Consider the following 26,595-nt stretch of genomic DNA (forward strand, 5'->3'; position numbering starts at 1 on the left):
AGAGGGCAGAGATGGAGGGGAGGTGCAGGGGAGAGCAGCAGGCTCAGGTGCAAAGAGCACCTGGGGAGTGCAGGGCGGATACTGCAGAGGATGCTGTAAGCGGCCCCAGGCGGGGTGTCCAGGGCCAAGGCAGACGGGCAGACCAGGCACCATCCAAGCAGGGATGATGCATATTTGGCCTCTTCTCCACTCCTAAAGGAAGTGCCCGTTTGGTCCCCACACTCCCAGGCAAAGCTCACTATGGTGTGGAGATATGGCCCTCTGTCTAGGAAACTGTGGTATTAAAATCCTCCATAATTCCTCCTAGGAGTTAGAAAGCCCAAGGGACTCAAATCCTGGCTGTGAGACCTTTGGCGATAATAAAGTCCCTCAGCTCTGTCATCACTGCAGTTTTAAACTTTATACTTTAAATACATCCCAGGGAATTGCTTTAAAACAGATTAAGCCTTTTCCAGGTACAATCATCTATGGTTAAACCTAAAAATCTGCTGGTGGGGAAATTATTTTAAAGTAGAGCCTGCCTGTTAACAAAGGAGTAGAACCATTCAGTGTATTAGTTATTATTTCTTACCTTGAATGATTATAACAACGCAAGTCTTATTGGTCAAGGTCACAAGGTGCTATTGTTAGGTTAGAAATTGCTTAGAAAACAAACTATGGTTACCAAAGGAGAAGGGGGCAGGGATAAATTAGGAGTGTGGGATTAACAGATACACACTGCTATATATAAAATAGATAAACAAGGACCTACTGTATAGCCCAGGGAACTGTATTCAGTATCTTATAATAACCTATAATTGAAAAGAATCTGAAAAAGAATGTACGTGTGTATATATATATATATATATATAAAACTGAAAAATAATATATATGTGTGTGTGTATACATATATATATATATAAAATTGAATCACTTTGCTGTATACCTGAAACTAACACAGCATTGTAAATCAAATGAACTTCAGTAAGAAAAAATTTTAAGGACTAAAAATCACTTACATTTTTAAATAGTTTAAATTTTTAAATTGCTTTAAAACCTTAAAATTGCTTTAAGATATGGCGAAGACCTTCAGAATAAATATCAAAATGATAAATTCTTGTTTCAAAAGAAGAGTGTCATTAGTATCATAAGGAGCTTTAGAATGTTATTTTAGCAATAGGATACTTCTGAAATGAAATCGTGGGCAGATTTTTGTTATATACGACAGTTTAGAGAGTGACATCCCTAGGAGAGGGCCTCCAGCCCATCCGGCCAGCCCACCCCTACTCCCACCTGCCAAAAAGAGCCAAGGGAGGACACACATTCACAGGTGAATGGAGCCAAATGACATTAGGCTTTCCCTGTCCACTTCATCCTTTTTCGACCCTCTGAGCTGCTTGGCCCCATACCTTCTGCACCACCCAGTCTGGCACTTCATTATGCACGGCCAGCACTGGTGCGTTCACGTTTGCTTTTAGTAGGAAACTCTTACCTCCCAACCAGAGAGAGCGTCGTCATCTTGATGTAGAGACCATATTCTATACCTCAACAGTAGTTCCCTCTGTGTCAGCATGGTGCTAGGTGGGTACAAGCTGTTTGTTCCAGTTGGAGAAAGAGACTGAAAGTCACAGGAGGCCTGAAAGGTCAGGGCCAGCAGGTAGATCTGATCCAACTTGGGACATCAGTTACAGGGGTGGTGGGGAGGCAAGGCATCAGGTACTCAGGTGAGGAAATCTGCCTGTCTTTCTTCTCTGTCTTCTTTCTTTCCCTTCTTCAGCACCCATCTTCCAAGCCTATGTCAGATACAGATGATCCTATCTGCCTGCTCCCCCAAGATGCAGTCAGCATCACTTAATAATAGTGAACAATATGTTGGGAGTCCAGAGAAAAGAATATATTACTGTCTAACGAATGTCATGTGAACTTGAGGGCTACACTGAGGCATTAATCTTTGAAATCATTATCTTTAATTTGTTACTGAGTTTGCTCTTTCATCCACCGAGTCATTCACCAAACACTCCATATGGAGCAGATTACAGTGTCTACAGGTCCTTGTGGATCATCCCCTGAATTCTGGGCTCTAGGCATTTTTTGGATTCTGAGCAGCTATGAATGCTCATACACTATTCTTCGGGTGTCTCCTGACTGGGAGATATAATGGAAAAATACACCGAAAAAAGATACTTCCACCCCTATATTGCTAAAAAAACAAATAAATAAAGTCCATACAGCAGTGTTAGTCCAAGGGGGAGAGGTGGTAACTGAGATTGTGTGTTTACGAAAGTTAAGGCAACCTGACAATAAAGTGCAGGGAACTGAGCACCGACCTCTTGGATACAAAGAACTTAGTTATTAGCTAGGAGCCTAGTTCCTTACTGGAAATGGAATTGTTGACTGAGTGTGAACTATGCTTTATATGAGGTTAGAAAGTCCAAAGATCACAGTTAGTGAAATGTATCAGCTTGTCAGCCTTTCCAGTAACACATTCGGTATTTTGGAAACAAAGTAAGCAGATCTTGCTTTCATTTCAAGATCAGTTTCCACCAGACCCTTTGGGCCTTGGACTTGGATTAAGCAACCCCTAGAAATGCACTCCCAGAAGCAGGTAACCCCACACCACCCCCAACCACTGTCACCACCAAACTTCCAAACCAACCCTACAACATGTCGGTCCTGCAAGAGGCTGATTCACTGTGGGAGAGGGGTGGAGCAGATATGCCTGAGGTGGAAGTGGGCGTCTCACTAACTTTGAAACAGGTATCACCCCTTTGGTGAGCGAGTAGGAAGGAAAGAAGGAAAGGATATTCCAGAGTCCATGAGGTGAGGGCAGGTACAGAGAGAGGGTTATTCCATAACACATATGGTTGCAGGAGCACTCCGGTCTGGACCAAAGACACTGGCTCAGGACCTGGCCCGACCTCTGTGGCATTGTAAGTATTCGGGTGCATTATGATTTGTTGCCTATATTACCCTTCTTTCCCTGTCCTCAGCAGTTTCTTCCAAATCATTTTCTCTTTTAATTCATTGCCCTCAAGTTCGTTTCCTCTTGATCTGTATTTAGTAGCTGCCAAGTATGTGGGAAGCACTGCAGGAACCATCAATAATGTCTGTTTCCTGTCACTCTAAACTAAACAGAAAAATATCTGCCCATGGTTTCCCAGCCCTCTGCCCTTCCATTACCCTATGGCTTCAGTTGTAACTCCGTGACGTGGTTTAGAAAAGGCTTTGTATTCACCCACCTAGGACCCAAGGTTAGCATTAAAAGGCAAGCATCCAGGGACACCCCTCAGTCCGGGCAAAACAAGAGGGCTGAACCTACCACAGTTTCTCTTCGCAACATCCCAAAGCCTCAAAAAAAAAAAAAAAATGCAAGTAGAAATGGTGTGTCTCTATACAAGTCCCTTAATACCCCCCAGACTATCATCAGCCCCTTCTATGTGAAGATTATGCATGGTTTCCCATAGTAACATACACCTCTATTCCATCCTTGTGTACCCATCTTCCCTGCCACTCCTTCCTACAGCATTATCCCTCATCCTTGGGTGACCTCTTTTTCTTCCCCCTCCCATCCCAGTAAAAGGCACTTGGCCAAACTGTGAAGTCTTTATAAAGAGATGCTGTGGTACCTCTTCCTGGGAAGGCTGCATCTTTCAGTCGGGAATTTAACCTCTGGACTTGCAGGACTCAAAGGGACAGGTTCACCTTCCCCCTATGTCCAGTCCAAATTCTTCCCTGCCCATCTACGGGCATCTGTCTCCAATCAGTTTCCCACCATCACTTAACCCAACCAATATAGGACTTAGTTTCTGTTTCCAGAGAACTCAACCCGAGTTGTAACCTCAGACCTTGAGAACTTTAAGCACAAAAGGGGAAAGTATGGTTTCTCCAGTGTAATCAGCAAAATCTGTTTTTTTAGATAACTAAGACTCTGAATCAGGGTGAGAAATTACAATCTGGGGAACCATGGGGTATGCTGCAGTGTGGAAGCAACCAAACAGATCATCTGAAAGAAACATACACTTAAAGCAGAATGGCAGCTTTAATAATTAAAGAGGATGCATAAGGTCAGATAATAACCGCAGGAACTGTGATGACCATAAACAATTATACAGCACTGAGTGTGTGCCAAATGCCTTTCACAGCGCTGTGAATGTCTTGGCTTAGTTAAGTCTCTCCACAGTTGTGTGAGTTTGTTCCTTCCATTATCCTTGTTTTACAGTGAGGAAGATGAGGCACAGACAGGTTGAGTAACCTGCTCAAAGTTGCACAGCTAGTGTGTGGGCAGAGATAGGATTTCATCAAAGCAGCTGGCTCCAAAGTCTCCACCAAAATGCCACTGTATGCGATGTGAATGTGTAACCAAGGAGGACCCTGAGGGGCCTTCCTGGGACAGACCCCTCCCCCATGTCCTCTGCTGTACGTCCTCTCTGAAGCACCCAGACAATAGTATCTCTTTTATATTTCCTGAGTTTTTCAGATGCTAAAAACTACCACCAAAGGGAAGAAATGAACTACTTGATGATTGAGAGCACGTGGCCCCCAGACCTCCTAGCACCTAGGGGCTGATAGTGTTGACTGCCCTGTTCCCTCCACATCAACCAGAGAATTGTGCACGAGCTGATCATGTACCCTATGGCCTCCCTCCCTCACCTGGCCTTAAATATGCTTTGCTGAAACCCTGAAGGGAGCTTGAGGTATTCTTGGGCATGAGCCACCCCGTCCTCCTCGCTCAGCCCTGCAACAACCCTTTCTCTGCTCCAAACTCCGATGTTTTAGTTTCTTTGACCTCAATGTGCATAGAGCACATGAACTTGCATTCGGTAACAAAGGTAGTACAAAGACTCCAGGTATTTATAGGGAGACTAGAGAAGAAGGTGGAAGGTAGAGAGAAATGAGGCAATGAGGAAACTATGGCACACAGGACTCAAAGGGACAGGTCAGATGGGACATGAGAACAGCACATCCCAGAAGGGACCTTGATTCTCTAGCAGGACTCTGGTCTAGCCTCCATGCTTCCTAGGGCAGGAGGCCAGCTCGGGGTTGACCAGCTGTAGATCCATATATGAAGGCAGATAAGTGAATATACCTGGATAGAGAAAAGGATGGGAACGCAGGCATAAAGAGAGCTCTCAACAGAAACAGGAAGTAAACATGACCCAGTGGAAGGGAAACGAGTGAGAAGATGAATGCCCTCCTCCCACGGCAATAAACATCGCCCTCTATCATCAGTAGACTACATAAATATTTTGCTGGCCCTCCTTTTCCCCTAGATAAGGAAATCCTCTGTGTTAAACCGAGATACACCCAGGCCCAGACTCAGAAGTCCGTGTCAATATCCCTGTGGGTATCACATACGCATCTTCCCTTCACCATTATGGTTTCACCGTGAAAATGTAATTCTTTTCCTTCCCAGCAAATAGGATAGATAAAGAACACAATGAGTATTTCTGGCTTCTGGACATGTCAACATAAAAAATAGAGCTGAAATTGTTTTCTTTCCCTTTTATCCAACTGTGATACTATAGAGAAGCTAATAAACCAGTGAGCGTATCGTCAACACATCCGTCAGAGGTTACAGGGGCTGCCATGGATTCCTTCCCTGGTACTCAGGAGGCCGAAGTCTCCTGGTTTCCTTGGTGAATTGTTTGCTCACTCGTGAGTTACTACTGAATTGGGATAACCCAGGCCACTACTGCTTCTTGGATGATGAATTTTTAAAACCCATTCTACCTTCTGCTTCTCTGTAGGAGAAAACAGAAAAGGTTGAAGATAAATAAATTTTCCATAAATCTTCCATTACAAATTATTCATATTCCAAGTCTTTAGTCAAGCAGGATCTAAATTCCTGTACCTCTGTTTCTCTGAGCTCTGTGTAGTGTTCAGATGGATGTGGAAATTGAACCCTAGGATGGAAGCATAGAAGGGAAAACAGCGATTTTCTCTTTTACCATGGAAACCCTGTGCACCATGGGGTACTAAGGAGAAATGAACAACTCTAATAACTTGGGGGGACGGCTGCCCCTACCTTAGCTGGCATGATGTAGTTGCAGTGCGGCATAAATCACGGTGTCTAATGCAGACTGTCTCTTGAAAGCTCAGGGAAGCCTCTTACTCATTTAGAACAAATCAGCATGGTTTATTTCTGAGACAGATGGAGTATTTCCCCACAAGCTTTAATCACCTCTTGGTACCTTAGAACATTCAGTGTGCATGCCCTCAGAGGTAAGGGAATAAAGTGGATGGGCTTTGCTTTTGCATGTAATGCATCGATCCTGAATACACAATGATATCATTAAAATATTAGTCATTATTTTTTAAGACCATGTCTCAGGCATCTGTGCAAATATATGAATATACGATCCACCCAGAATGTGTAATCAGTATAAAGGCTCTCTCTCTCCCCAGCCTCTCCCTCTCTCTCTCTCTCTCTCTCTCTCCCCCCACCGCCCCCCCCTACACTCAGAGTTTTGGAAATAAATAGTTCCAAACTCAATAGCTATTTGCAATCAGTTATTTAAAAAGCTCAACTGAATTTTTTGAAAAATCAGAAAAGCTCTTGTTTCTTCTCTTTTCTTCTAATCTTCTTCCTTCTTCCCTTCCTCTTGCCCATCCTTCTAATACGATTTTAGTCAAGAAGAATGTAATCATATCGACATTAGCCCCTGACACTCTTTTTCAGAACTCTGTTTCACACGGAATGACCTCATCACAAGTTAATCTTCCATTGCTGCTTAAACAAATCTCTAGTGAATGAGGACATTTGTTTCCCCACCCTTCAATAGGAGTTTAAAAAAGTTAAAAAGTAAACTCGGGAAGGAAATGCCTCAGATGCATCTGGGATCCTGGAGAATGGCATCAAAACGCTGCGTGCTTGTAAGACGTGGCTGGAGATGGTTATCTAATTGGACGTCTGTCTGCACTTCTTCCCTCTCCCTGTCCGCTTCATGTCATGTGGGATTCTCTCTTTCCTACAGAGAGTGAGTCTTTCTCACTGGAACACACTGTCTAACTTGGACCCCTCTGTTCTGCTTGGTGGAACCTCATTGGCTGTCCCGAGGCCCAGGTGTCAGCTTGGGAATACGTCCTCCCGGAGCAGGCATCTAGCCCTGGGTCCTCGGCAAACCAACTGTGACAGTTTTCTCCAACAGCTGCTGTGGCAGGCTGAGCATCCAGGTAATTACATAACCCTGCTTTCTGGCCTGCTCATGTGTTTGGATTGGAGCCATTTCCCTGGAACAGGGCTGAACCAAACAGGGCTGTCTGCTCACTGACCACAGCTCTGTGTCTATGGGCTGAGGGCCTCTCTGACATCATGACATGTCTCCTTATCTTTCCCAGGCCACTCAAACCCAGAGCTCTCGGAGAAGAGACATGCCCTTGGAAACAGGAGGGCACCCATTTGCCTAAAGTGAGGCTGAAATTTCACTTTTCATTGTAAGTCATTGTTAAATCTGAACACTCTGCTTTGAAAAGCAGGAGATTATTCTAACACTGGCTAGAAAAATATTCCTTTTTTCTGATGTTGGGCATGCTCACGCTATTCACATTCAACCGCATGTGTACACCAGATGAAGATATGGATCAAGGAGAGATATACTTACTGTATGTACATTTTCCAAAGACACAATACCATGTCCTGGGGAAATAATTAAAAGACTGCTTTTTGGTGAAGCTTAATGCTGCTGGAATGCAAATACTAGTGGTCTCCCTATGAATAAAAACAGAAACCCACAGCAGACAGTGGTTTAATTTAATGATAGCTAAACTGCTGCAAGGGGGATCCTATAGGCCAGTGGAAAAGTGTGGTCCAGGGACCACAGCAGCAGGACCTGGGAGTCTATTAGAAATGCAAATTCTCAGGCTCAACCCCACCTACTGAATCAGAAACTCTGGGACTCAACAATGGTCCAACCTAGGTGATTCTGATGCAAGAAAAGTTGGAGAACAACTGTTCTAGGTGAAGTTGGGGCTTGCCAGGATCTCCCTGAGGGGGTGTGAGGGTTGCTCTGGAGAGTCATGCATGCTCTCCGAAAAATCACTCCATCACCATCCACTCCTATTTTAGCTACATCTAATTCAGGCTGCTACTTCTGTCTCCTAAAAGGTGCTACTACCAGATGTCTTCTTCCCAGCCCCCACACAATTATACCCCGCTAACCACATAGTAATTAGCTGGTGATCTGCTGTAACATGTGCAGCTCTGCAGGCATCTAGATGTATCAACTTTTCATTAAATTCTACTCAAAAATCCCTCCAAGTGACAGACACAAATGTCCCCATTATACATATGGTGATAATCTAGGTTGCCAATGGTTTTTCAATGAAAGCAAAGTAAAAAGGCCTCTGGTTTCACTTTTTGTTCCAGTGAATGGCATGTTTCCAGTCTTGTGGTCCAGTCAACCTGTTATAAAATCTGAACTCCTAACAGTTCTCTAAGTCTCACTCAGCCTTCACCAGGTAAGAGGTTGAGTTAGGGAAATACTGCTATCCATTCAAGATGTCTCCATTCAGCTAGTAAACAATTTTCACAGACAAAATCATCTTGCAGAACAGAATTTGGGGTGATGCCCACTGTTGCTGAGATCATGGTGAAGTAGGCACCTTCCTACAATGCTAGCAGGAGTTGTAAACTGGTATAACCTTTCTGGGAAGCAATTTGGCATATCGTTTGACTTAGTAATTACACTTCTTGGAAATGATCAAAATGAAATTGTCCAGAGATGGAAAAAAATGATTAATGTATAGGAAATTTCTCTGTGACCATATTTTTAAATGAAAAAAAAGGGGAACAATCTACATTTCAAACAACACGTGGTTAAATAAACTAGTTCCTCCACAAGGTGGACTATAATGCAGCCATTTATAAATAGATTCTGGAGCACAATTTATTAAATAATAGTCACAAGATAAAGCTAAGTGAAAACAGCAGGATACAACATTTAATAAACAGTAAGTTCCCATTTTTTTAAATTGTAAGTTAACACACGATATACATGTGTTCATTGAACACACAGAGATAAGCACTGAAAGTGAGTGAAGAGAAATCACTGACATTTTAGGGATGGTTACAGTATTTTATTGTAAGAAACCTCGGAAATTAAATTATGAAAACAAACAAACAAAAAGAAACCTAGGAAAAACATTATCCACATTTACAGATGAAGGAATGGAGTTCTGTGAACCCTAGCTAGATTGTCCAGAATCACTTAAGAAATAGAGATCGAGATCAAGTTTGCCTGAATCAAAGCCCATGCTTTGCAGACTCTGTTGTCTACTACTTCTGGTAGCTTACACGGTCTGCCACATCATGGTTAGAGCTGGGAAGGCCAGTCAGTTCTCTTACTTTTTGTTAGTATTCTATTGCAAGGAAAATACAAAAATATCATTTTGTCATAGGTCATAGACCACCTCCACCTAGATTTCCTCCAAGTATTTCAAGAAACCCTGATAATAAAAAATTACAGTTCTTTATGACATATGGGCAAATCATTTTCCATGTTATTTCCTTTAATAGTTTTTATGACAGTGACTCTATGTACTATGAGCACTATTCACCTTATTTTACACATGAGAAAACTGAGACTCAGAGGGCTTAAGTATCCGCCCTGTACACACAGGTAGGAAATATCAATGGCAGCATTCAAACCGTCTGTCGGACTACAGAGAAATCTGTGTTGCTCTTAATTTCTCCATTCTGCAATCTTTGTAGAGAAAAAGGTTCCTCCAACGCTTCCCATCTCCCTCTCTGGCACCAAGTGTCTGTGTTTTGGCATAAATAATATCTTGGCATGGTGCTGATCATTAAAAAAGAAAAAGTCAGAACAAGCATTGTTGGCCCTCACAAGAGCCTGGGATTAAGTGTGAGTCGATACTAGAGATAAGAGGTAGATCTAGCATTTTCTCCTCAACTTTGGCACGGAGTTCATTAAGAGCTTAGATCTTCAATAGTAAAAGTTCATTCAGGTACAATTAGCTCAGACCCTTAGTAGGGCCTCATTAAATACGTATTAATGATCAGTTAAAGCCAAACAGTCTCTGTGTATGTAAATGCCCACGTCTCAGAGCTGTCCAGCAAGCTGCTAACACAAGGGCCATGTGACCCGCAAGCCAGTAATACTCTCAACGAATCCTCAATCACTTCCTTCCCTTCGGCTTCTAATTCCTGGCCAGTTCTGCACTTGACCTGAGGGCTTATCTTCTTTCCCCACTCACCCTTGAGAACTGATGCTTTATGTAGGTGATTTACCATCACCTTGACTTCCTTCCTCAATGGCCTCTCACTTATTATTGGCTTGGCCCACATATAACATGTCAACTTCAGGAAGAGAGGTACCAGATGGTTCCTCAAGGTCTGATGCTCCCAGGGGGTTCTCCTCCAACAAATGGGAACCATATACTTTCAATTCGATGGCAAGTACTGTGAAAAGAACACTAGCCGAGTTCATGCCCAGTTTGCCTCCTCTTAATCCTCAGGATGGTGGTACGAGCAGAGTAGCATGCACCACGTCATGTTAAGAGACCTAGGGCAGAGTCAGTTGGCACCTGATCCTATTTAAGACAGCAATATCACACACAGGCATGCACATGTACACACATGCACATGCGCACACACAAATTACCTTCAGGAACAAGGCAGGGGACATAAGTGAAGAGCAGAGGTAAGGAATGGTGGTGACTGCGATGAAGAGGAAAGTTCATGGCCAGCAAAAGGCATTAATATCTACAGTTTTAAAAATACTAGTGGATCAAACAAAAGAGGTCCACCACCACATCACGATCTCTGAATTGGACAATCCGTCCTTTAGCTTTGGCTGATTGTACTTCTACAAGAAGTTGAATTCAGGGAAAAACGGGGGCAAAGCAATGCATGCTAGGGATGTGCCCTGGCCCTCATCTCACAGGCTAACACCAGTGCCCTGGAACCTCATTCCCCTTCATGAGCAGCAGGCTGGCTCCAATGTCACTATGAGATCAGTCGTCACATTTTTAAAGAACAAGCAGTGAGTGAGAACAGGAATTCAGGAGCCAGACTGCCTGGGTTTGAATCCTCGTTCACCACTGACTAATGAGGTCACCTTGGATAACTTATGTAATCATGCTCAGACCTGTAAAATGCAGACCCTAACGGCAGCACCACTGCACAGAGTTGTTGTAAATTACTCAGAACAATGCCTGGCACATCACAAAGGTTCCTTGTCAGATAACAACCATTGTAGGACCAACTGAAATGCCTCATGGCTGCTTCTGAGAAGATAACCTGAGTATGACATAGTTGGTCATCGCTCAGTTTGGTAGAGAACACTGGAATGGAAAAATCTAGAACTAATTACATCTTCCTGGGAAAGGCACTGGTAGGGATGACAGAAGAGGCGTTCCATTTTGTGCACACAGTCTCCACCTGAAGGGAAGGACGGGAAAAGTCCTCAGTCTGACAGAAGGGATCTAGACAGGGCTTGAAACTGGGTTTGTCCCCGTCTGAATATGTGGACAGTGTCGGGCAAGAGCTGGCCCTAACCCACTTTCCTGCACTGTGATGATGACGTTTTCCTCGCACCTTTCTCTCCCAAGTCCTCCTTCAGTGTCAGCTGAATTTTAAAAACACCTTGCCAACAGCATCCAACCCATGACTCTCTCTCCTCAAAGCACGCATGCCAGAGAATTGCCTTTTTCTCCCCGACTCTAATAAAGATGCCAAATTTTTACAAAGAAAGCAGTCTGATTTTCTAATTCACAAGATGGTGTCATGACTGATCACTTCATTTACATTTTAACCTTTATCCCCCAGCAAGACTTTCCAGTTCCTCTAATGCAGTGTTTTTCAAACCATGGTTCATAACCCGTCAGCGGTTAAATCAGTTTGACGAGTCCAGAACAGTATTTTGTTATGGAACTAAATTAGAAAATGTTAAAATAGAATTCAAAGAAATAGAAAATAGAGTGCCACAGACATAGTACACAATCTTATGGTTACCGGGGAAAGGGGGTGGGAGGGATATAAAAATAGACGTTAAAAATGTTTCTTCTGTATAGCACAGGGAACTATTTTCAATATCTTGTAATAATCTTTAATGAAAAAGAATATGCAAATGAATAGATGTATGTATGTGCATAACTGGGACATTGTGCTGTACATCAGAAACGGACACATTGTAACTGATCGTACTTCAATTAAAAAAAAGGAAAGAAAAGAAAATACAGTGCAAGCCACATACTAAATATATGTATATCTGTCAACTGTGTCATAATATAAAATGCATTTTTAAAATATATTTTTATTGAAGTACAGTCAGTTTACAATGTTGTGTCAATTTCAAGTGTACAGCACAATACTTCAGTCACATAGGAACATATATACATTCATTCTCATATTCTTCTTCACCATAGGTTACTACAAGATATTGAATATGGTTCCCTGTGCTATACAGTATAAACCTGTTGTTATCTTATTGAATGACCATGATTAGGGTTTAAGAAATACTGCTCTAATGTCTGTTAGTCTGACGGGCTTGGGTTCTGTCCTAATGGAACTCATGATTCCTTCCTTCCTCCCTCCCTTTCTTCCTTCCTTCCTCCATTCATCAAAACTTTACTGAGTGCCTACTGGGAGTCAGGCACTGTTCTAGGCAGCAGAGGTGTAGAAGGGAACAAAATCCATCAAGTCCCTTCTCTCATGGTGCTTACATTCTAGAAGGAGAAGTTAGGCAATAAACACATAAACAAAAATACGCCTATCATACAAAGCAGGGATTAGTGTTGTGGAGAATAAGCAAGAGTGACAGGAGGTGGTGTGATTGGTCAGAAAATGTCTCTCTAATTCAAGGCATTGAAGCAGACTTGAAAGAAAGGGGGAAATAAACCATATGAATATTTAGGGACACCTGTTCCAGGCAAAAGGAACAGCGAGGCCAAGGCCCTGAGATGCTAATCTGCTTGATGCTGGGGAAGAACTGCAAGAAGCCAGCATGTGGAGGCAGGGAATGAGGGGACAAGCAGGTGGAAAATGAGATGAGGTGAAGATCATGTAGCTGCTGTGGACAAGGTTAGGACCCTGGCTTCCACTTGAAGCAAGATGTGGACCCACTAGTGGTTTTGGAGCAGAAGATCAATCTAATCTCACTTACATTTCTAAAGGAACACCAGGGCTTCTGGGGAAAGGTGAACCACAGAGACATATGAGAGGACACTGGGACATCAGATAGGACATTTGTCACCCAGGGAGTGACATGGTGGGTGGTTCTCAGCAGTGGAGGTGTTAGGATGTGCTCAGATTTGGGATATACTTTAAATGTAGATCTGACACACTGATGGGGTAAATACGAGTGTGCAAGAAATTAAAAAGGCAAGAATAAATAATAAATGCTGAAGACGGTGTAGAGAAAACAGAACCCTCCTACACTGTTTTTGGGAATTTAAATTGGTTCAGTCACTATAGAAAAAGTATGGACGTTCCTTAAAAAACTAAAAATAGACTTGCCATATAATCCAGCAATCACACTCCTGGGCATATATCCAGAAAAGACAAAAAGAAAAGCTACATGCACCCCAATATCCAAAGCAGCACTATTTACAATAGCCAAAACATGGAAGCAACCTAAGTATCCACAGACAGATGACTGGATAAAGAAGATGTGGTATATACATATACATAATGGAGTATTACTCAGCCATTAAAAACAATGAAATAATGCCATTTGCAGCAACATGGATGGAACTAGAGATTATTATACTAAGTGAAGTAAGTCAGACAAAGAAAGACAAATACCATATAATATCACTTATATGTGGAAACTAAAAAAATGATACAAATGGACTTACTTACAAAACAGAAATAGACTCATAGGCATAGAAAACAAACTTATGGTTACCAAAGAGGAAAGGGTGGGGAGGGATAAATTTGGAATTTGAGATTAATAGATACACACTACTATATATAAAATAGATAAACAACAAGGACCTACTGTATAGCACAGGGGAACTATATTCAATATCTTGTAATAATCTATAATGGAAAAGAATCTGAAAAAGAATACATATATGTGTATAACTGAATCACTTTGCCATACACCTGAAACACTGTAAAGCAATTATAAAAATTATAAAAAAGAAAAAAAAAGGCAAGAATAAGTCTGAGGATTTTACCTGAGAAACCAGAAAGATGAAATTGCCTTTCCTGAGTGGGGAAGCCTACAGGAGAAACAGGTTTCAGAGGCAAATCAGGAGTCCTTCCGAACATGCTACGGTTGGATGCCTATTAAGCACTTAATTGGAGGTGCCCAGTAGGCCATGGGACATAGAAGCCTGGGACTCAGGAGAGAGATCTAGGAGGGAGATATAGATTTGGGAGTTGTCAGTATATAACTGGTATTTAAAGCCATGAGGCTGGATGAGATCACCAAGGAAGTGCACATAAATAAAGAAGAAAAGATATTCAGACAGTGAGGTAATGTGCAGGCACATTATAATCGTCTTCATGCCCACCAGATGGACATAGCCCCTTTATATGTATGTAGGGAACCATACAGAAATATCTGGACTGCGGCATCAGAAAGGTTGCCATTCTTTCATTCCATATACAGTGAGTGACTGCCTGCTGGTGACAGGCACTGACAACCTCAAAGAGACAGGGAGACAAGAAGACACTCCCTAATGTACATGCAACCCAAACCAATGTTATTTTTGAAGGTAGAAGAAATTTTATCAGGTCTCTCCCTGCTGCCTGAAAGCAACTCAGCCAGGAGGCTGTGGATAGCAAAGACCCCCAGTGGGCTGGGGCAGAGGTCCACCCCTGCTGGAGCCCCACTGAGACGCTTTTCCTGCCTCCCCTCTCTATTGATGGCCCCTCAGCTCTGCCCTGTCCTGCCTCACCTCCCTGAAGTCCAGGATGTTCTCCCGGGAAGTGTCAGCTTGGCTGGACCTGGTTAACAGGGTGATTTCTCCACCTCTGTATCGTGAGCATCGTCCATCTCTGTGCCCTGAGCATCCTCCACCTCTGTCTCCTGAGATCCTCCACCTCTGTACCTTAGCATCCTCCTTTCAACATTTTCAGGGAAAAGTGCTGTAATTGGCTGTGGGTGAGAAGCGATCCTTGACAGCGCCAGTAAACCACAAAACCCAACCTGAAGGTAACAGTAACTCCAAAAGAAGGCGTAGCTGGTGAAGTCCCATTTTAGTGAAATGTCAGATGTCTTTAAATACCCTCGCCCAAGGCATTGTTATTGTTTGCAGTTGCCCCCTAGATATCTAGAGGAAAAATCGCCCTTTTGGCCAAGCCCTTTGACTCACTGCAGCAGGAGACTCTTCTGTTTTGATAAGCAGTTTTCTGGATAGTTTCTCCTATTTCTGAGCATTTGTTCATAGTGTCTATGCCACAGTGAGAGTGTAGTGTGTGTTTGAGCCTGTAGTATGTTATGTGTGTGACTAGCATGTATTGTGCATGTATGTTTGTGGATGTGTGAATGGTGTATGTGTGTGAGTGCCTGTACACGTGGGTGTGTGTCTCTCCCTCTCTGAACTTGTGTCACTCCTGTGCTGGGGCCTGGACTACAGAGAAGCTGTAATAGAGCCAAGATCCACTTGGTGGGAACTTCCTCCCCGCCTGGGAAGATAAAGCAGGGCTTCGAGTCAGGTGGAGCAATGAATCATTATTTAGAGCCTAGTGATCAACATTCAACGAAGAGCCCAAATAAACAGTGGGAGCTAAGCTGGGGCCTCATAAAGCGTTTGAATTGCTGGGTTTCCCTTCCTGATTAGGCGATGTGTTTGCCAACAGAGGTTTCATGAAGTCACGTGTCTCAGAAAACAGCTGCCCCGTTCGGCTGCCAGGGGAGCTGCTGCTGTCTCCTACACTCTCCCGATGATAATTCAGGCATAATTCAGGCATCTCCCACTGCCTTGGGAACACAGAGCCACGTGTCTCCAGGAAAGTGGGGAGAGCGCGGTGGGGTCCCAGGCAGCGGTCAGATGCAGGAGGGAAAGCACAGCCTGAAAAATCCCATCCCTTGGTAACAGATTGGAGAAAACTTTAGCTACGGCTGTCACTGTTGGCATCTGGCTCCATCCCACTCAAATAGAAAGCTCCTGGGATATATCTAAACAAAAGAGGTGAAAACACCTGGACCCACTTTACAATGTGCAGAGGACTTTTACACGTGTCAAAACCATTCCTCTTATCAACCCTTGAAAATGAACTGAAGCTCAGAAAACTTAGTGTCACACAGCAAAACTCATAAAGGAGACACAAGTCCAGGTTTTTCATTGTTTTCTTAAGATTCATCATTCAAGTAACACATGCATATGATGGGCTTTTTTTTTTTCAAACTATGCAGAAGAGTAGAAGGCAAAAAGGAAAACAAAACAAAACAAATGTGTTCATTTCTAGGATAAATCAGACCTCAAGGATAATTATCTACTGGTAACTATGTATTGTATGTCCTTCCAAAAAGGGTCAATCATTTGCACACAAATCTATTTATCCTTTTAAAAAATATAAATAGGGTTATTTTACATACATATGAGTATAAAATATTTTTTATTTGACAATATACCTTGTACAATTTTTACATCCATGTATACTATCTACCTAGAATTCTTTGAATCGAGGTACCCTAGTTTATTTAACCAGTTCCCTGGCAATGAATGTTTATAGATGGTTTCAAACCCAAGTGCTTGATTGTACATACCAGGCTATGTTGCTAAAAAGCTATATTGCCCTAGCCAGAGGATGAATTTTCCAGGCCAGCCTCAGGCAAAATGAAAGCTGTTTATGTGTGTAGATATTTCTTTATACAACACCGAGTGTCAGACAAGGCCTAAGGCCTCCAAGCTCACTCCTCTCCTTGCTGAGTCTTGTTCTCCCTGGCATGTCCTCGGACTCTCTCTCTCCATCGCCCTTTCAGACCCTTGAATTGTTAGCAAGGAACTGGGAATCAATTTCTTTACTTCCTGTGTACCTTAGATTTTGCATTCTCACAATGCTGGAAACCAGTCATTAGAACATCAACAACGATTTGATATCACCAAGACCAAACCGTTCGCTGAATTTCTCAGTTTCATTACACTATGTCATGTAGACACAAAAACAGGGACGTCCAGATTAACACCTGTCTACTTGTACAAAGGCATCTACGGTTTTTCTTCATAATACACTTTGTGTCCCGAGACCTGTTATAAAGGGAAGCGTTCGTTTATTTCCTTGTTTAAAATGAGGCTAAGTTTCACGTTCAGGTTTTGATGAAAAATGTTTTTTTATTTGTCTATTTTTGTCTGAAATGCAGACATTTAGAGATTTTAATTTGGAGTTTTATAAACACATCAGCTTTATCAGGGATTGAATGGGGAGTCACTGGAGTTAATTATGCCTTGTTCTCAACCTTAGTCCAGGCCCCCGGAGACAAAATATACAGTATCTTTGAAGCAGAAAGCAGCTGGGTCAGTCCTGTTAAAATACAGGTCCAACACCGTCTGTGAGCCATGGACAGTGGGGCCCTGGACTATCTTTCTGAGGAAGATCCAGCAGTTCACAGTGGTTACCAGATAAGCAGTCATTGCTACCATAATTTTAAATAGATTATCACTCAACAAACCTGAAGCAGAATCCACAAGGGAAACCCAGAACTGCTTCTTTAAAATGTATTTAATGTTGCACATTCCTCTATAGACACATGTACATAAATATATCTGTATGTATGCACACACACATGTGCCTACAAAGTTCTTGGCCATCTTCACAAGAGAGAAAGGAAGAAGGAACCTAATCAGCTGTGTAATGTAGATGGAATTTCATGACAAATTTTTCAAAAAAATAATAATATACTCCTTGAGACATTATTGCGCATGCACACACACACACACACAAGAATATTTTAATTCCAAAAGAACAAATTTCAAAAATCTTAAAGCGGATTGCAATTTTTTCTTTACTTTTTATTTATTGTCTTTTATTGAAGTATAGTTGATTTACAATGTTTTAGGTGTACAGCCAAGTGATTCAGTTTTATGTATATATACTATATATATAATTTTTCAGATTCTTTTTCATTATAGATTAGTACAAGATACTGAATATAGTTCCCTGTGCTATACAATAGGTCCTTGTTTATCTATCTCATATGTAATAGTTTGTACCCACTAATTCCAAAATGTCAATTTACCACCCGCTTTCTGTCTTGGTAATCATAAGTTTTGTTTTTTTTTTAAATGTCTATGAGTCTATCTCTGTTTTGTAAATAAGTTCACTTGTATCATTTTCTTAGATCTCACATATAAGTGATATCATACGCTGTTTGTCTTCCTCTGTCTGACTTACTTCATTTAGTATAATCATCTCTAGGTCCATCCATGTTACTGCACATGGCAATATTTCACTTCTTTTATATGGCTGAGTAATATTCCAGAGTAAAAAGTGAATACTAAAAAGTTTCTTTTTAAAAACTCCCTGCATTATTTGTGTTATCCTCCTCTGGCCACAGGCTGGGGAAAACCAGGACCCAGATGAACATTTGGGTGTACAGCATGGAAGTCCACACTCATCAGTATTTCAGCCTTGCCCAAATTCCTTCACCTTTCCCAGCCTCAGTTTCCTCTTCAGTGAAACAGAGGTAATGATAGGACTTCCCTCACAGGGACAATGCGGGGACTGAATGGCATACCATATGCAGAGGGTGGCATGGTGGAGGACCCCAGAGCAGCCCTCAGCTCTGTCCTAGGAGAAATCTTGAGTTGCCTTCCCCCGTGAATGTGTGAAGAGCATCCACAGACACGGGGCAGGTCCACTCTCAAGAGTCCAGCCAGGAGACCAGACCCACGTAGAGCCTCACAGGGAGATGTGGTGATGCTCACAGGCTGAGATTTCTTTCCTCCCAACTCTTCTCCAATCCACAATTAGTAAAAATGTTCTTCCTCCAAAACTTCCCTGTGGTTTCAGTACAATCATTTTATGTGGAGCTAGCCCTTCTTTGGTGAGTTGATGAGAATGATGAATTCAGGAGGGGAAGTTACTGCTGTCGTGATCGACCCAGAAAGGACGGTATAATGGTTACATGCTGACATCATCGCCACCAGGGGCAGGGTCTGACTCCAGACATCTGATGGCTGGGAAGACATCTAACCTAAGTGAGAAAAGTGTTCTCTCCTTCTCATGCATGTGCACACAGGCTAGCCGAGGCCCCTCTCATCTTTCCTCTTAGGGGGGTCCCTGGTCTGCTGCAGTCAGAAGATGGACAAGCTCATCTCCCAGGGTAAACTGTGACTTCCTGGAGCCTGGGACCATGATTTGTTCATTTTTGGATCTTTAGGACCTAGGATTAGTGCCTGACACTCAGTAGGTACTGAACACATTTTTGATGACATGAAACTGAACTGAGAGAGTCATGTGATCCAGTGTCAAAGGAATGAATTTCTAGCTATCTGGTCCCCTGATAGCACCAAACCATACTCCACTGCCCTTGTTTTCTCATCTACAGGACAGAGATAATTCTTCCCACCTGCCTTTTCTCATACGTTGTTGTTAAGAAAGAATGAGATAGATAGACCAATTCTAAAGTAACTTTCATCAAGAGGTGAAAAATAATACAAGTATTTTAATATACAAAGAAGATAACGTTGGATGACTTTACTTCTGTGTGCAGAACACAGGAAACTGCTGAGTCACTGAGTTAATTATTTCCTCACTTAGGTCTCACTCAGTCATTCTACAAACACACACTGAGCATAAAACTTGAATCAGGCAACACTACCATCAAGGAGTCAAGGCTGTCATAGCAGAAACCAATGAGTAATAAGTACCTGCTACACAATGGAATTCACACAGTGATAGACACAATGGCAGGTGCCCAGGGGGACACCTAACACGACTTTCTGTGCAAAGTGGCCACAAGGTGACTCCTGGGGGAAGAGTAGGCATTGAGTTGATGGTGTTAGAAAGAAGGTCAGTCCTGGGTGAAGGACAGTAAGGTCAAAAGCAAAGAGGCTCGGAGCATCATGGGGCAAACGGATGCCCCATGGCTCACATGGCATTCATTCTGTATTGTCTTCTTGAAATGCATGTTTTTGTGGGGCACAAATGCTCCGGTTCACCAGGGGCCAAGGCATGACTCCGTTAGTTCAGTCTTTTTTTTTTTTAAACATTTTTTATTGATTTATAATCATTTTACAATGTTGTGTCAAATTCCAGTGTTCAGCACAATTTTTCAGTCATTCATGGACATATACACACTCGTCACATTTTTTTCTCTGTGAGCTACCATAACATTTTGTGTATATTTCCCTGTGCTATACAGTATAATCTTGTTTATCTATTCTACAATTTTGAAATCCCAGTCTATCCCTTCCTGCCCTCCGCCCCCCTGGTAACCACAAGTCTGTATTCTCTGTCTATGAGTCTATTTCTGTCCTGTATTTACGCTTTGTTTTTGTTTGTTTGTTTGCTTGTTTTTGTTTTTGTTTTTTAGATTCCACATATGAGCGATCTCATATGGTATTTTTCTTTCTCTTTCTGGCTTACTTCACTTAGAATGACATTCTCCAGGAGCATCCATGTTGCTGCAAATGGCATTATGTTGTTGGCTTTTATGGCTGAGTAGTATTCCATTGTATAAATATACCACATCTTCTTTATCCAGTCACCTGTTGATGGACATTTAGGCTGTTTTCATGTTTTGGCTATTGTAAATAGTGCTGCTATGAACATTGGGGTGCAGGTGTCATCCTGAAGTAGGGTTCCTTCTGGATACAAGGAGTGGGATTCCTGGGTCATATGGTAAGTCTACTCCTAGTCTTTTGAGGAATCTCCACACTGTTTTCCACAGTGGCTGCACCAAACTGCATTCCCATCAGCAGTGTAGGAGGGTTCCCCTTTCTCCACAGCCTCTCCAGCATTTGTCATTTGTGGATTTTTGAATGACGGCCATTCTGACTGGTGAAAAATATGGAATGCGTCACAAATTTGCATGTCATCCTCGCATAGGGGCCATGCTAATCTTCTCTGTATCGTTCCTATTTTAGTATATGTGCTGCCAAAGCAAGCCGTTAGTTCAGTCTTACTTGCTGCTTATTTGTTTTTAACCATTGACAGCCTGGCCCTTCGTGGCATTTAAGCTGGCAAAGCTGGGAACCAAAGGGGGCAAGGTGGGCACAGAATGGATTACAGAGGTCTTGGCAGACCATGTGAAGGAGCCTGGACTTCACCTCGAGGCCTCTGAAATGCCCTGCAGGGGTTTCAGGCAGGGGAGTGACTTGGTCAGATGTGCTTTGTAGATCAGGGGTCACCAAATCTTTGCTACAAAAGACCAGATAGCAATACTTTAGGTTTTGTGGGCTGTACAAAAGTCCCTGTTGCAGCTCCACAGCTCTGATGTTACAGAATGAAGGTGGCCCCAGACAATCCGTATGCGCATGAGTGTGGCGGTGTTTTACAGGAACGCTTGATCCATCAACACTGAAACTTGAGTTGCCTAGAATTTTCACGGGTCACAAACTACTGTTCTTCTTTTAAATTTTTTTAATCATTAAAAAACATAGAAACCATTCTCAGCTCGTGGGTCATCCAAAGAGAGGGTGAGCCGGATCTAGCCATGCCCTTAGTTTGCCAGCCCCTGTTTTAGAGGAATCATACTGCGAAGGTGATGGGGATAAAGGTGAGATTGCAGAGCTGAAGACAGAAGTACCACTTAGGAGGCCAGTGCAATGGCGCAGGTGAGACATGACAGAGACATGATCTTGAACCTTAGAGTGGAAAAGGGGAGGAGAATCCGACTGTAGAAACTGTGATTATGGGATGTCGGGGAGATGGTAGACAGATGAGTCAAGGTGGCTTGCAGGTTTCCAGCATGAATGAGTGAACAAAATGTTGCTCTAAACTGAGAGAAATCAGAAGTGGACTCAGGGGCCGAATGCAAACAGCAAGTTCTCCTTTAGACAAGGGGTCACTTTGGGGAGTTTTCGGGGCACGCGGTGGGAGATGAGTAAGGCTGTGGCACCAAATGGAACTGTTACAAAGAATAAACAAACACCTGACTTTGAGCATCACAGACTGTAGGGATGGAGCGGCAGGGAGGAGGGATCTTGTCAACCTTCCCACCTCGAAAAAGAGTCAGACTCAGATTATCCCAGACCAGTGAGAATTCCTCCTTCTCTGCAGGTGACCTATCCTGCATCCTCCATGCAAAACACATGGCGATTTCCTCTCATTCTGCGGCAGGAGAGATGGAGGCCCGCTGATAGGCAACCCTTCTAGATGAACGCTGCAAAGATTTTCTGTTCACCCATCTTCATGAAAATTGCTGCTTGACAAATTTGCTCCTCTGAACAAGTAGCCAATAGTATAACTGGGAGAAAAAGCATGTCCAAGATTTTCATATACAGTCTCTGTGATTACCTAAGGAGCCTACCCCAGCCTCCACCAAAGCAAAGTGGGAATTAGCCTCAAATAATGATTCGCAAAGTGTGGTACTCAGACTAATAGCATAAGCATCTCCTAGAGACGACAGAATGCAGATCCATGGGCCTGATTCCTCAGACCTACTGAATCAGAAACTCTGGGGGTGGGTCCAGAAATCTGTGGTTTAACACGCCTTCCAGTTTATTCTGATGAACACTCAAGTTTGAGAAACCCTGAGTCTAAAAGAGGTGGCTGCTGCAGTCCTTTCCACAATCTTTGGCGTTCCCCCGCCCCATCCCCTCCTCATTGTTCTGCTTTTTTTAATGGACAATGGATGCCAATTCTTTCATTCCAAGTATGGCCAAGTGCATAGGCCATGAGGCTTTTCCTGAGTAAGGTGAAAATCCTTCATCCCACGCTTCGTGCTCACTGCGTTTTCCATTCAGTGATGCTCACATCTCTGGAGTTTCCACAGGATGCCAGGGGGCAAGGAAGGTCTGGACCCAATGATGTAGAAATTGGGGGTAGTATGAATATCCATCTGGATAAACTGGGAAAGAACAGGGCTCTAAGTAAGGCTATGGTTAAGAGTATCAACTCGGGAGTCAGACTTTGTCAGCGGGAATTTCTGCTCCATCACTTATGATGCTGGGTAAACTTAGGCAAGTTATTGAACCTCTCTGTGCCTAGTCTCCTCACCTTTACAATGGGAGTAATGAGAGTACCTTACTCCTCAGGTGGCTGGGAGGATTTTGTGAATTAATATTTGAAAAGCACCTTGACCTGGGCCTGGATACTGTGCCACAATGAGTGCGCTTTACTATTATTTCTCAGCAGGAAATGCCTCATCTCCAACCAGCCACATAACACATAGTACACACTGCAGGCTCATGGGGCAACCATGCCCTGAAGATCCCCACCCGGGAAAATGTAACCCTCTTCCTCACAAGTTGAGGCCTTGTCTCCCAAACCCTGTACAGTGCCCTAAATGGATGAACCCAGCTCAATTGCACATCACTGAGAATTTTCCTTGTCTTCCCCTCTATTCAAAGGGCCAAATTTGGAGCAGGCCCAGTGGTGCTGATGCTGTTAGTCTGAATACCACATGCTGAGAGCCCCATGGCTCTCACAACTCCAATGGTCCAATGATGGCCAGGAAGTGAGGCCAGTCTAAGAGCCTTCCTCCCTGATGAGAACTCAGTTGCATTAAGCTCTATAGGGTGGGTCTCCTTTCCCCTGAATCCCCACTGACCCTGCCAAATTGGATGAGGTGGAGACCACCCCACCTCTCCAAACAGGCAGCCTGAACATCGTACCGAGTGCCTGGGATGCTGACCAGGGCAGAAAACGCAGAAAGCAGGGATAGTGTGTCCTAGGGTGGCTGTAACAAATTCCCACAAATGAGGTGGCTTAACACAACACAAGTTTATTCTCTCATGGTTCTGGAGGCTTTAAGTCCAAAATCGGGGTGTCAGCAGGGACATGCTCCCTCTGAAAGCTTTCAGGAAGACTCCTCCCCCACCTACCCAGCTTCTGCTGCTTGCTGGCATCCTTGGTGCTCTTTGGCATATATAGCTCCATCACTTCAACTTCTGACACCACACGGCACTCTCCCTGTGTGTCAGTGTGTCCCCAAACCTCCCTCAGTTTATGAAGACACCAGCTGTTGGACTTAGGGCCACCCCAATCCAGCATGATGTCATCTTAACTTGATTACACACGCAAAGGCCCTTTTCCAATTAAAGTCCCATGCGCAGATATCCCTGGGGTTACGACTTCAGCACTTCTTCTTGGGGGGACCCAATTCAACCCACAGCAGACGGCAGGTGTTTTATCTCAAGTGCAAACTTGGACCTGTTGAAAGCAGCCTGTGTGTGGCAGGAAGGAGCCTGAGGATGTGTTCCAGAGCCCAATACCCTTCTGGAGCAGTGGGAGGGCTGGCACGCTCTCCTGCCGGGGGTTTGCCTCAGGGATGCACAGAATGGGAGAGCACAGAGAAGCGAAATGCCCAAAGGGAGAGTTGAGGTGGGGGATCTGGGAATTTGGCCTGGCAGCAGGAGGGTGTCTCCTGACTGATGGCTGGAGAGGAGCATTGACTAGAGCCTTTTGTAAGGACCAGGTATATAGAATAATTAAATAAGCAGACATCACCTTGCATGAAAGACACACCTCACTGACCTCAAGGTAGCCCTGGCCTTGACTGTGCTGACTGCAAAGGAGACAGAGGGAAGAGAGTGGAAGGGTAGGCAGCAGTGGTGGTGGAGCAGACGGAGCTGGGAAGCACTTGCCCTCCGTGTCTGGGACCCTGGGTGAGATGTGGGGAGGGACCACCTCCACATGCCTCTGCCTGAAAAGCCTGTCTTCTGCCCCGGAAGGCATGAAATCAGAAATGGGGAGGGAAGAAGGGCTTTCCCACTGCCTTCTGGGAGGACTCCAATCAGCTTATCCACGCTTGGCAACGGCTTCAGAGCCCATCAGTCACACACCCAGTGGGGAGGTGAGGGAACACCAGAAGATTTCTGAAAGGCTGGAGTGGAAGCCGCCTCCTGTCAGATCTGCTGGCTGGCTCAAATTCAGCTTCACTGGTCTGCCCACGGTCCAGTCTAAACGATGGTTCTCTGCTTATTCATGTCTCCAATGAGGTGGGGATTTCTTAGGGGAACCACTGGAGGATGTGTCCGGAAGCATGGCTCTTGAGGGAGTAAACTCATCGCAAAAGACGATATTAAGCAAACACGCAAAAGGCCAACATGAAAAAGAGTGTGCTTTGCCGTCATCGAATAACGATCTTCCAGAAACTGAGTTCAGTTCAGAAACCACCTGTATGTACTCTAGGGCCTAAAACTTCAGGTGAGATGGATTTGATCCCATGAGCATTTGCCTGATAGAAGATTTCTCTTCTGGTTTCTAAAGACTAGAACTCAGAGTGACAGAGAGAGAGAGAGAGAGACAGAGAGAGAGAGAAAGAGAAAGGGACAGAGGGAGGGAGGGAGGGAAAGAAAGAGAAAAAAGTTAGCCTCTAGGGAAAGAGAGAGACACTTTAGCCCTGGCACACACCACAGCGAGCACACAAACCCCTTTTTGTTCCGAGGCCAGACCCCGAACAATGAGCTGTAGGGGCGCCTTTGAGAACTGCTCACGTGTCCACTGAAGCAGAGCTGACCGAGTTACAAGCCGGGAGCCCAGGATTCGTCTGTAAATTGGTGGAAAATAAAGTTCCATTATAAATTCCCTGAACGGGAGGCCTGGTTGGCACCTCTCCCTCTTGATGTGTGGTACTTTCACTCTCCATTTGAGAAAAGGCCTTATTGCTAAGAAGAAGTGGAGAAAGTTCTTCACAAGTGAATCCTTCCTGACAGCTGGGCCCCTGATACCGGCAGAAGGACAGGTCCCAAGGCGTGAGCTCTGCCCTTGTTCCCACAGGGGTGGCTGGACAAGGACAGGAGGCTCCTTCTCTGAAGGGGTCACCGAGGCATGCCTGGCTGCTTTCCTGTGAGTCGAGGCCCCGGTCTGCTGCTCCAAGTTGAAAGCAGACTCCAGCCCCTTCCTGCAGGCAAGGTGGGAGCTGCTTTCTCGCACCTGTTCTGCAATGTGCATCCTGGCATTCTGCTGATTCCCACCTCTAACCTCAACAGCTGCCATGTTACCTGTTACCTGGCCACCACATTCCCAACAGTCCCCACAGATCCTCTTCCTGAGGATGATGTAGTTGACTTCCTCCCACCACTCAGTCTCAGCCCCTCCCAGCAGAGTCCACGCGCGGTCCACACAGACCCAAAGGCACCCTGGAATCACAGGAGGGCAAAGTGAGCTGTCTGCAGATGTGCTGATAGGATGAAATCAGACCTTTGAGATAGAAGGCAGTCAGCCTTGCCTGCTGGCCGCTGAATGAATGATTTGTGAGATGTGTTTATCCAGTGACTGTTGCCAGACTGGGGCACCAGGAAGACTCACCCACTTCATCATTTATTCAGTACATATTTCTTAGCAACAACAATGTGCCTTTGGTTCCAGGACCTTGGAAAACAGTGGGAAACAAGTTTTTGTTTGTTTGTTTGTTAAATTCCTACCTTGAAGGGTTTTTTAAAACACTTTGTGTTCTGAGATGGAAACAAACTTGCCATGTCTGGGAGCTGCAAGAAGGTGCATGCAGTCAGGGTAGAGCACGGGTATGGCCAGTGGGAGGGGAGAAGGAGGTCAGACAGAGCTCAGATGAGCAGGAGGCGATGTCATGTGAATGA

General features: G+C 43.9%; 1 protein-coding gene and 1 non-coding gene across 2 annotated transcripts in view; both read right to left on the bottom strand.

Moving 5' to 3' along the window:
* The window catches only part of NCKAP5 (NCK associated protein 5), a 918,990-nt gene that overhangs the window by 837,550 nt on the left and 54,845 nt on the right, over nt 1–26,595 (bottom strand). The window lies entirely within an intron of this gene.
* LOC123613751 (U6 spliceosomal RNA) lies at nt 20,897–20,999 on the bottom strand. The gene has a single exon (XR_006721185.1). It is a non-coding gene; the product is annotated as a U6 spliceosomal RNA (small nuclear RNA).

Source organism: Camelus bactrianus, chromosome 5 (genome assembly GCF_048773025.1).
Source record: "Camelus bactrianus isolate YW-2024 breed Bactrian camel chromosome 5, ASM4877302v1, whole genome shotgun sequence".
Taxonomy (NCBI): domain Eukaryota; kingdom Metazoa; phylum Chordata; class Mammalia; order Artiodactyla; family Camelidae; genus Camelus; species Camelus bactrianus.